Source organism: Ictidomys tridecemlineatus, chromosome 2 (genome assembly GCF_052094955.1).
Source record: "Ictidomys tridecemlineatus isolate mIctTri1 chromosome 2, mIctTri1.hap1, whole genome shotgun sequence".
NCBI classification, from domain to species: domain Eukaryota; kingdom Metazoa; phylum Chordata; class Mammalia; order Rodentia; family Sciuridae; genus Ictidomys; species Ictidomys tridecemlineatus.
The window spans coordinates 144,981,984-144,994,691 of record NC_135478.1 but is presented as its reverse complement, the minus strand read 5'-3'; positions in this window follow the sequence as shown (position 1 = coordinate 144,994,691).

Below are 12,708 nucleotides of genomic sequence, written 5' to 3'. Positions count from 1 at the left end.
TGGTGCTACACAATAACCTTCTGCTGAGGGTCATGATTGCAAGAAATATCTAACAGCTTTGCTATTTTGGTTTTAGAACTTGACTGTGGGAAATGCAAAAATTAAAAAAAAAGAATACCAGATAAGTAGACATACATAAAGATAAAAGCATAAGTAAGAGATGCCCAAAGATAAAAAAAAAATCATTATAGTCTTGGTCAGATGGATACACAATACTTAAAATAAAAATGTCAATAAATAATAATTATTGGTAACCCTAACATTGTAAAAGTGAAGAACTTTTGTGCAAAAATGATTCAGAAGCATGCCAAAACCAAAGAAAAGAGATAGTCAAAGATCAATCATTTTATGGGCTATCTTTACTATTCATAAATTTTGTTTACTAATTTCCATGCCTTTGTATGTATACGTGCAGACATGCACATAAAGTTCAGTGGTACATTAATAGCTTTCTACCTAGCTGAAAAACATACCACATTGATATATCATGCAAAGTAGATAAATACCACATTGAACTCACAGTAATTTATTTGAAATCCAACAAACATATCCATCACCTTACATATTCAAATCTGCAGTTACTCTTTTAGTACCCACTTTATTACAGTTTTTAATCAAACAAATTTCGATTGCCCCTTGGGTAAGGGAAAAGATAGGAAGTAAGTAGTTGTGCTCTGTCGGGTACATGTGCACAACAACCCACAGACAAGAGCTCTAGGATGAGAGCTCTCATGTGCCATAGGCACCCATAGCAGGTTCAGGCTGTGTGTTATTGACAAGCAAATGGTAATGTGTGCAAACATTACACAAAAGCAATTGAGCTTCACTTTAATTCACTAACTGATGGTCACTCTCTAAAAAATAAAAACAAGAATCAAGTGCATATGTATGCCAGAGGTGGTGGCACATGGCTTGATCCCAGAAACTCAGGAGGCTGAGGCAGGAGGATTGCAAGTTCAAGGCTATCCTCAGCAAAATAGTGAGACCAACAAAATAAAATTTACAAAGGGCAGGGGATGCAACTTCTCCAGTGTTTTTTCTTTCTTTCTATTTTTTTTAATTGTAGATGGACTTAATACCTTTATTTATTTATTTATTTATTTTTATGCAGTGCTGAGGATGGAACCCAATACCTCATAAGTGTGAGACAAGCACACCACTACTGAGCTACAACCTCAGCCCCTCTCCAGTGTTTTTTTAATGAAAAATTTAAAGCATACAGCAATGATAGAAGAATTTTATTGTGAGGTGCATCCTACCCCTTGTTTACTCACATATCTATCCAATGTTCTATTCTATATCCAATGTTCTATTCCTATAAGCATATCAAATTAAGTAGCAGATATGAGACACTCTCTTCTTAAAAACTTCATCATGCATATCACTACTAGAATTTGATATTGTGTCAATTTTTTCTCCTAATTATAGTAAAAACATATAACATACTATTTTAAGCTGGGCCTCAAATCCCCAGCAACTTGGGAGGCAGAGGCAGGAGAATTGCAAGTTGGAGGCCAGACTGGGCAACTTGGAGAGATTCTATTGCAGAATAAAAAATAAAAGGGGCTGGGGATGTAGCTAAGTTGTAGAGTGCCTCTGGTTGAATCCCCAGTACAGACACACACACACACACACACACACACACACACACACACACATACACACACACAAAAAAATGCTGTTTTATCCATTTTTAAGTACACATAGAATTCAGTAGCATTAAGTACATTCATATTGGGGTGCAATGGATCTCCACAACATTTTCATCTTGCAAAACTTCATTTCCATATTCATTAAATAGTAATTTCCCATTCCTCCCTTCCCCCAGCCCCTGGCTGCCACCATTCAACTGTCTGTCTACAAATTTGACTTCTCTAGGTCCTTCATATAAGTGGAATCATACAGTGTGTGTTCGTGATTGGTTGGTTTTACATAACACAGTGTCTTCAAGTTTCACCCATGGTTTAGCATGTAAGAGTATTTTCTTATTTATAAAAGGCTGAACAGGGGGCTGGGGTTGTGACTCTGCAGTAGAGCATTTGCCTAGCACATGGGAGGCACTGGGTTTGATTCTCAGCACCACATATAAATAAATAAATAAATAAATAAATAAATAAATAAATAAATAAAGCTATTGTGTCCAACTACAACTAAAAAATATTTTTTAAAAAAGGCTGAACAGTATTCCATTGACTATGGTTTTTTCCTTTTGATGTGAGATTTAAATTCAATAAAACGAACAACAACAAAAAACCCACTTCAGTGTACATTCATGTGTAAGTCTAAATGGGCCTTAAGTGATCCTTATCTTACCCTTCCAGAGGAAGAGTCCAGGCTGAACTCTTTACTCATCTGATTCTTCTACCATGGATTCATTCATTTTCTTCTGGAACTTCATATAGACTCAATAATCGTTGTTTTCTTTCATTAGATGTGTAAAAGGCTGGCAAAGCAAAATGTATAAAATATTCAAGCCTCTGCTAAGTGATCATCAATTGAGAAGGAAGGGCACAGGAACTCCTAATTTAGATTTGGTTTAAATCCAAATTCCATTTAAACACAACTTTTTGGCAAAACCTTTCCTTTAAGAATGTGAGTTGCCTTCTCAATTCCGTGATTTCCATGATTATCCTGAGACAACTCATTTTCAAACTGTGCTCCTTGGACACCCTAGAACTTATAAGTTCATGGAGAGGCCAAAGAGGATCTTCAGAAACCTATGATAGGATTTCAAAATGAATAAAACTTGAGAACCATTCTTCTAAGTCATTGAATGTTAATGATGAAAAGGAATTTTAAAATCATAAGCATCAGACAGTTTCAGTTAGGGAAACTGAGGGCTGGGGATATCAATTCCCCGAAGTCACCAAGCTTCATGAACAGGTTTAAGTTCAGAACATCGGGTTCTTATTTGTCCTTTGATTATCCTAGTGCATCCGCAGTGTGATCAGTCTGCTGGGATGTCAACTGCAGGATTTGCTTGACTTGGTCAAATCCTTCACTACTACTGTGATTCCTCAGTAAAGGCTGTACCAATCCAAGTGCTTATTTATAAATGAGTCACTTCAAATCAGCTTGCAAGATAATTACTTTAATCACAAATAATAATAATGCATGTCATGTTGACCAACTGTAGAGAACATGATTTCAAGGACTCCCTGAAGGGCCCCTGGAATGAATCTTCTTTTTGGGTACAGACAATTTGCAAAAGCTGCTAAAAGCTCCAAACCTTCCCTAGAAGAGGTACACAGTTTCATACACATTTCACCTTGCCTAATAGTTCAAGGGGGATAGAGTCTTCAAAGTCAGAACCTGAGCTCTAGCTTAAATATTTGGGTCTTACAGCATGTATCCAATCCCAAAGATAACTTGGCAGATTTTTTATTTATCTTCAACAGAAGATGCAGATTGCCAAATCTTTATAATTAGAGTTTCCATCTGTCTGATGTACATTTTGTATTTTAAAATTTTTAATCTCATTAATGCAGATGTAATTAATGAAATGTAATTCACGAGATTAATGAGATGTAATTAATGCAGATGTAATTCCTGGCCTCTGGCCCAAGGAAAAAGATACAATGCACAAACCTAATAACAGCACTTTTTGAGCAGTTACTCTGTGCCTCTCTGTAGATTTTTGATGCTGGTCAAATAATTCCTGAAAATGACCAAGTGTATCACATGTTGTCACCTACTAGGTATTTAAGATATTTAAACATCAGAAGTAATTTCAGAGAAGAAGACATGTTTTTAAGAGTACAGGAGGGTTGGAGGCATATCTTGGTGGTGAAGCGTTTGCCTAGCATGGCTGTGTGTTAAGACCCTTGGTTTAATTTCCAGCACTGCCAAAACAAAGAGTATGGGGGAATGTATAACTTGTTTCTTCGAGCCTTACTAGGATGTAGGGAGAGGTGGGGGTCACAGTAGCAATTGTAACTCTTGTTCCCATGTGCCAGTGCGAGACTTGGAACAACTCTTGGAAATTTCTCTCCAAATATTTCTTCCCCATCTCAGAGTTTCTCAGGGTTGGTATTGCAGGAGGCGGTGTTCTACACCACCATTTCCACCAGGTGGCAGCACCACATTAGTACGCCTCAGCGTGATGCCGCCTCCTGCCAGAGCGACCAAGCTGCTTTTTTCCTCTTGGAGCTTCTGTTAAGAGTTCCTAGAGAGCAGTTTTGTGTTTGTTTGTTTGTTTAGGATATGGCTCTTTCAGCCCTTTTCTCTCCCAGGTTTCAGACAGTCCTCTGAAAGCCAAATCTGAGTCATGGCCGCTCCTCAGAATTGTCCCTCTAATGACAAAGGCTTTGCTGCTGGTTCTTCTGAGCCCCGGCTGGCTGAGACTTTGAGAACATGACAGAACTCAAGGGAGCCCAACCTCTGCCACTCACTAGCTTTGCAACGTGGGGCAGATTAACCTCTCAAAGCCTCAGTTTTCTCTTCTATAAAATGGTTATCATGATGGTACCTTCTTCACGGGGCTGATGTGGAGGTTAATTGAGAATCTAGCATGGCCCCTGGCACATGGAATACATTAAATCAATGTTAGTGCTTATTATCACTATATAGACTCACCCAAAAGGCAAAATTGTTACCAGTGGTTATTCTAGGGGCAGGATCAAAAATGATTTTTTAATTTCTTCTTTGTTTTTCAAATTCCCTTCAATAAGCATTGGTTTTATAATCATTTAATAAAGCAATTAAAATACAGTAGATTATTGATCTCAGAGTCAGATTGGTGGCCGTGACCCAGTTCTTGAGGATTCCCCTGAACATTCCAATATGAGCTCCCCAGGCTGGGCCTATCTTATCTAATTTGGAATCTTTAACATTCAGCACATCGTTCAACACACAGTAGGTAGTCAATACTCATTGCCTGAACAAAATCTCAAAGGTGATTGCTTCAGGTTTCTGTTACTCATTGTAACTGAACATCTTTTTTTTCCTTCAAGAACCCTCTTTCCTCACTTAGATCTAATTTGTAATCCTTTTACCCAATTAATTGGATCCTCTCCAAACTCTCCCTAGCTGAATTCCTTAGAGACAGCTCAGTTGGTTTTCGGCAGGTTTCCAGAGAGCCTTTCACTGGAGCCCCAGAATTCAGACCAGCAGGGGTAGAATAGGATCCTTGAGCTGAGATCAAATCTTTTCAGTAGCTAAATGAAAATCTAAGGGCCAGGACAGCCTAGATGATACATAGGATTTTGAAAGAAAATAGTTGTTTCTGACATATGTCTTATGCAGAAATGCACGGGGAAGAGGGTGAATATATTTGACCATGGGTAAATGGCACAGGGTTACTGACTAGGAGGACAGGCCCACCACAATATTGCCTAGTGTTTATTCCACAAAAGCAAAAGCGAAATAGAAGAATTAGCCCTTAGGTTCTAGTTTAGTTCTTTTCTCAGATTCTTATTTTTTGCAATTTTGGGGTGCTGAGGATCAAACCTAGGGCCTCATACATGCCAGGCCAGTACTCTACCACTGATCTTCACCACCACTAATTATTGTTATTATCATTTTGTGGTACTGGGGGTGAAAGCTGGGCCTTGTGTATTCTAGGTGAGCACTCTATCAGTGGGCCACATTCAGCCCTTTTAAAAATTGTACTTTGAGCTGGGTGCAGTGGCACAGGCCTGTAATCCCAGTAGCTTGGGAGGCTGAGACAGGAGGATCCAGAGTTCAAAGCCAGCCTCAGCAAGGGTGAGGTGCTAAGAAACTCAGTGAGACTCTGTCTCTAAATAAAACTCAGTGAGACTGTCTCCAAATAAAATATGTACTGATCAGATAATGAAGACCATGTCAGCCTAAGGATTCTGAGATTGACTGGATCCTCTTGAGATCACCAGATTAGATGTCATCACCCACCTCTCCCCATGTTTCCTTTAAAAGAAGAATCATCTCTCACCACAAGAATCATCTCTCACCCACAAGAGCTGAGGATGTGGCTCAGTGGTCAAGTGCCCCTGAGTTCAATCCCCAGTACTCATCCCCCAAAATGTACTTTGAGACAGTGTCTTGCTAAGTTGCCCAGGCTGGCCTCCAACTTGTGATCCTCTGCCTCAGCCTGTGAGTAGCTGGGACAACAGGTGTATGCCACCATGCTGGCTTTTTCCTCATGGTATTAATAGTCAGGAGACTCTCTTTCTAGGAAATGGGAGTCCAAGACGATTATAGCTGAGCCACTCTAAGGTAGAGTCCCTGAGAAACACGAATGTCAACCAGTGAGGTAGGATGGAAGAAATAAGAGGTAGAAAGAAGATAGAAAAGAAAGACAAAGAAATAAGATTTTAATCCAAAATTTTTGCATACTTTTCTCAACCCCGCACTCACTCACCAGTCTCTCTCCCAGCCTTATTGCTCCTAAATTCCTAGGAATTTCTGCAAACCTACCCGTGTGCTATTAATTAACCCCCAATAAATAGTTTAAGAGAGATATGTCATCTTAAAATTTTTTTTAGTTGTATATGGACACAATATCTTTATTATTTATTTATTTTTATTTATTCTTATGTGGTCCTGAGGATCTAACCCAGTGCCTCACATGTGTCAGGCAAGTGCTCTACCACTGAGCCCCAGCCCAGCCCCTGAGATACAATATCTTGAGAAACCCATAATTTAGGGGACTTTCCACTGCTATGTACTGATCAGATAATGAAGACCACGTCAGCCTAAGGATTTTGAGATTGATTGGATCCTCTTGAGATTACCAGACGAGATGTCATCCCTACATATATTCCCATACCCACCTCTCTCTATGTTTCCTTTAAAAGAAGAATCAGGAACCTCAAACACATCTCTCACCCACAAGATGGCCTGCATTATCCTTTGAATGTGTTACCTACTTTCCTAAATAAACCTGTGTTCGTGCTTCTGGCTGATGTGCAGTGAGATTCTTTTCCTTTGTGTATGCCAAGAACTCCTCTAGTCCTGAGTTGAGCCCCCATTCTCCTGGGGAAATTCTTGGACTTTTCTTTGGAGACACCTCTTCTCCCATGACACAAGGGAGAAACAACCCTGTTGAAAATAAAGAATTAGAAAAAATTGTTTAAACAAACAAAGGGTGTATGTAGAGGGGAAGCCAAGAAACCCAGTGTTCATTAATGTTTTAAGTGCCCAAGATGGGCCGGGCTCCATTCTGGGACTGGGAAGATGGCAGCCACGCCTGACACTGGCCATACCCCACAGCCCTTGAAAGAATACTGTGTTATTTTCAGTTTTTCAGAAGACTGTCTACATCCAATAACACTCCTTTCATTGCCAAGTCCACTCATAGTCAAGGTATCTGGTGAGCCTCCCCTGATTCCTTCCACTTACAGGCATTAGGTCTTTTGGGCATTGAAACCACCTCCTAAAAAGCAAGTTTAAGATTTCCAGTCTCACTCCCATCACCTCCTCCTGGTCCATGTTCCTTGGTAAAACATCTTGGTCAGTGTTATGGATTGAGTTGTGTCCTCCCAAAATTCGTATGTTGAAGTTCTAACCCCGGATGTGGCTGCAGGTTTTGAGATAAGTTATTAGGGAGTTCATTAAGGTTAAAAGAGTTCATAAGGCCTGGGGGGACCCTGATCTGATAGGACCAGTGTACTTATAAGGAAATGGAGAGACAGCAGAGAGTCAGGGACTGGGCACAGAGGAAAGGCCATGTGAGGACACAAGGAGAAGATAGTCATCCACAGCTAGTAAGAGGGCCCTAGTCTGCCAGCACCCTGACCATGGACTTCAGCTTCCAAAACTGTGAGAATGTGAACGTCAGTTGTTTAAGCTGTTAAGTCCTTGGTACTTTATTATACAACCAGAGCAGAAGAATAACAGTTACTAAATATGGCCATCCCAGGACTGGGGATGTGGCTCAAGTGGTAGTGCGCTCGCCTGGCATGCGTGTGGCCCGGGTTCGATCCTTAGCACCACATACAAACAAAGATGTTGTGCCCGCTGAAAACTAAAAAATAAAGATTAAAAAAAAAATTCTCTCTGTCTCTCACTCTCTCTTTAAAAAAAAAAAAAAAGAAGAATATGGCCATCCCCAGGAATCATTTCCTTTTGGGTCATTTTCTAAGTAATAACCAAAACATTGCTGATGAAGGGTGGAGAGTTATGTAAATCTGTGTTGAAAAATTGGGACTCTACTCTGGCCACTCTGGGCATGGTCCTTCTTTCTTTCCCCTAAAAGCAGTACCAGTCCCGGATGGTGTATGTACAGCCCCCAGGAGCAGCAGGTGTCATGGGAAATTTTGAATTTGGCCAAGAATAAATTTGGCCATGAAATTTGGCCATGAAGACATTGACCAACTGGTTGAGCAGTGCTCTGAATCTTCCTGCAGTGGCCCACACGGCCACTGTCATGGGCTCTCAAATATTGTGAAAGTAGACTTGTTACTCTTGCCGCTGGAGTCACCTAGGCCAGAGGCCCAACTCTGAGGTCCCTGTAAAACAGGCCCAGCCACTCCCCAGCCCTCACAAACCAAAGGAAAAAATAATGTAAAAGGCAGGAAAAAGAGGATTCATCTATATGTTATATAGGGAAGACAAATGATATCCAAGCATCTTAGCCCTGTCTTCAGGGTGCTGACATGACATAATTAACCCCCAATAAATAGTTTAAGAGAGATATATCATCTTAAGAGATATAACATCTTTCAGTTCAAACAGAGGAAAATTTGGGGTAAGGAGCCAGAGAGGCATTCAATGTTAAGCAGTCTTGGTTTAACTATGGTCCAATTGATCATTATCTCAGTTCTGGTTCTGCCAGGTGGCTTAGGAGAAGTTCTTTGGGGTGTCTCCATTTTCTGCTCAGATGTTTCTCTATCAGACCTGTGATCCTGGAAAAGGGGTGCAGTTCAGTTAGGGGGGCAGTCTCATCCTGGGTAGATCTGCCTGGGAGGCTCCATTGTTTCTGGAAGACATAAGGCGTCGGCTGGAGACTTCCAGGGTTCTGTAAGAAGACACAGAAAAAGCTGGCAGTTGAATATCCTTGAAAATCTCGAAAATACCTTATTTAGTCTTGTCTTGCTGTCTTCATCTTCAAGGGGGCAGATGACCAGCTTCACAAGAACATTCCTTAAATGAATAGCATGACCGTGTGCAGGGTTGAGCAAGAACCTGACCTCAAGTTCAAGGTAATAAAGGAGACAGATACAAAATGGAGGCAGAGATGTCAAACTTTATCCTTCTCTTAGTTATTCATTGGGCATCTGCATGTTCAAGTGAGAATCAAAGGCAGCTTCTCTCAGTCCCTGTTATACCCTTACCCTTGAGTCTTATGGGGAAAAATAAAAGATCTGGGCATGTTGTAGATGGAAGGAAAGATGAAGTTACAGGTACTGGGACAGGATATGACAATTTTGTGATGGGGGGGGTGGGAAACAATAGTCCTAAGCTTTGGGGAGGCACACCTTAGACCCTGAGAAGTACAAGCTGTGTGGAGGGGTGCAATGAATGCTTCCCTTTCCCGCTAAGTCCTTGAAAATTCACAAGAACATGGCAGGGCCTGAACTCTTATACTTGATGCCTTCAATAACTCCCCAACATACCTCGCATCCCAAATTCCCATACTGTTCAAACACAAGGATGAGAACAATTCTGTTCTAAACTGAATGATTCAATTTCTTTCTTTTTTTTTTTTTTTAAAGAGAGAGTGAGAGAGGAGAGGAGAGAGAGAGAGAGAATTTTTAATATTTATTCCTTAGTTCTCGGCGGACACAACATCTTTGTTGGTATGTGGTGCTGAAGATCGAACCCGGGCCGCACGCATGCCAGACGAGCGCGCTACCGCCTGAGCCACATTCCCAGCCCCATCTAAACTGAATGATACAATTTCATGCGCTCCTCCTGACACCCAGGTGCACTTGGTTTATGCGTTATGTAGCAGTCAAGGCTGCAGGAACTAAGTGACACTGTCCATGTGATTTAATGCATTAATCAGGATTCTCCAGAGGAATTGGCTCACAAATTATGAAGGCTGGCAAGTCCAAAATCTACAGGGTGGGCTGGGGGCTGGAGACCTAATGCTGCAGTTCATGTCTGAGGACCATCTGCTGCAGAATTCTTTCTTGCTGTGAAAGGTCAGTCTTTTGTTATACTTGGGCCTTCCACTGATTGATACGTTCCAATCCTGTAATAGAGGGTGATTTGCTTTACTCAGAGCTCATCGATTTAAATATAAATTTCATCTAAAAACACTACAAAATAATGATAGAGCAAATATGTTGATACCATGGCCTGGTCATGTTGACATATAAAATTAACCATCATATTTACCAAGCCAATTGTGTTGGTCAACTTTTCATTTCTGAGACCAAAATACCTGACAAAAACAACTTAGAGAAGGCAGCATTTTTTATTTTATTTTATTTTTTAAAATTTGTTGAGAGCTTTACTTTGACTCATTGTGTCAGAGGTTTCAGACCCTGGTTGGCTGGCTCCATTGCTCTTGGGTCTGAGGCAAGGCAGAACATCATAGCAGAAGAACATGTGGCAGAGAAAAGATGATTAGCTCATGGCACCCTGGAAGTAGAGGGGAGAGGAAGGACCAGGGATAATCCCCAAGGGCATACCTCCAGTGACCTATTTACTCCAATCATGCTCTACCTGCTTACAGTTTCCACTACCTTCTGAATGCATTCAGCTATCAATGGATCACTCCAATGATGAGATCAGAGCCCTCATGGTCCAATACTTCTCAAAAGCTACTTTGGAACATTGCTACTTTGGAGACCGAATCTTCAACACATGAGATTATGGGGACATCCCAGATCTGAACCATAGCACCAATGTAATGGTGAACCAAACTTTAATAATAAATCTCAAAGTAGTATAACCTATGCCCCCTTTGAATAGTATATTTGTATGTGAGAAAGAAGGGAACACCATAGAATGTCTTTCACTGGAAATGGAGTTTGGGGGTCACTTTATTGCCCACTGTAATTACATCAGTGATACCAAATATCAGTCTTTTTAAATGCCCTTGAGTGGGTTGTAACGGACACTAAAGTGGCATTAGATGGCATTGTGACTGTCTGAAATAAGAACTATTAGTCTCCTCAGGGACTTATTCACAGTTGTCTGAACCTGGGACCCTGAAAGACATGGGAGAGATAAGTACTGAAAATCAGCCTTACTGTGTTGTGGAGTCCTGCTATTAGTAGCCTTAATTTCAAGTGCTGTAGGAATCAGATTTGGTTCCAGCCTCTGTTGGTCAGATTAATCTGAGTGGCTGACATGAGAAATTTTATATTTGGCCAAGAATCTCTCAGGCAGGGCTCATGATGGATTTTTGTGAAGACACTCCACCATGGGCCATGATTGTAATGCTTGGGGATAACAAGAATACAAGGCCCTGCTATTTGCCTGGGCAAAAACAATGTGGTATTGTATACTATGGTATATTGCTAATAAAAAGGAATGAAATTTTGATACATGCTATTTTATGGATGAAACTTTTAAAAAATCACATTAAGTGAAATAAGTCAGACACAAAAGTGTAAATAGTATGTGATTTCACTCATATAAAGTACCTAGAATTCATAGGAAAAGTAATTGCAATGGACAACCATGGTGAAGCAATATCCCCCTGCCCAAAGGAAAAGCAAACTTGCTTACCATTAAATGATGTGTGCCCGGGTTCAGTGTTCCTTCACTGCAACACGAACACCATGCATGTCCAGCATCTTCCTGAGCCTCTCCACCTCTCCCATGGGATTTGGAAGTGTGGGGAACCAACACAGACCAACAGCCTCCCTCATCTGTCTATGTCATGAATAATAAAAACCTTTGTTTCTGACCCAGACTCATATTTCCCATGCACATCCATGAAAATATTAACAGACTAATTTATTAAATTGTAAGGTGGGTGAAATCTCAGATCTTTTGAAAATTCTAACATGCATGACCCAAGCCAATCAGAATCTTCCCCGAGACTGATAGAGGGATTATGGGAAAATGCCAAAATTGTCTCTCTTTCTTTCTTTTATTAGTTTATATACAACTTGTTGGAAGTTCACTTTATGATTTAATCTTTGGATAAAAGAATATTTAGTGGAACTGTTATCAAATTTGAGGAGTAATTAATATAACTGGAGATTAGGATAATATAGCTCTTGGGACTGTGTGTTGTTTCATTTGGGGGGAAGGGCAAGAATACTTTCACCTGTAGAAAGCATGGAAGACTTGTTTTTTGTTGTATAGAAGCTCAGATCTGTGTAGAATGGTCAAATGCAAGTAGAGTAGCCAAGGGGTGGACTGTGACAGTTATCAACTCATTGTCTCTGAATTCCAAATCCAGTCCGCCTTGAATAGTTTTGTGATGCTGGAATGGGGCCCTGATGTTTCTTTGCCACTGGGCAGGACAGTAAGCACTGTTACCATGTTTAGTGCTGTCACTGGAGGGTGCTTGAGGGACAGGGCTTCCCTTTCTGTCTGGTGTGCCTTTCCTTGTTTCCTGCAGCATTTGATTGGCACATGGAACACCCAGGGGTGCTCCTCCCTCAGTGGGATCAGCAACACACCTAGGGAGTTCAGCCAGCACTTTAGCCAACTCTCCAGCAAATTTAACAGTGTCCTCATAGTAGGCTTCTGCCAAGGTTTACTAAAGCCCCAGTGGCTTCCCAGTGAGTCTCTGTAGCACGCTGTGGGTGAAGTCCTAGGGAGTGCCACTGGCTCTTCTCAGAGCTGCTTCTTAGTGAGTGTGGTCAGCACCCCTGTGGATGG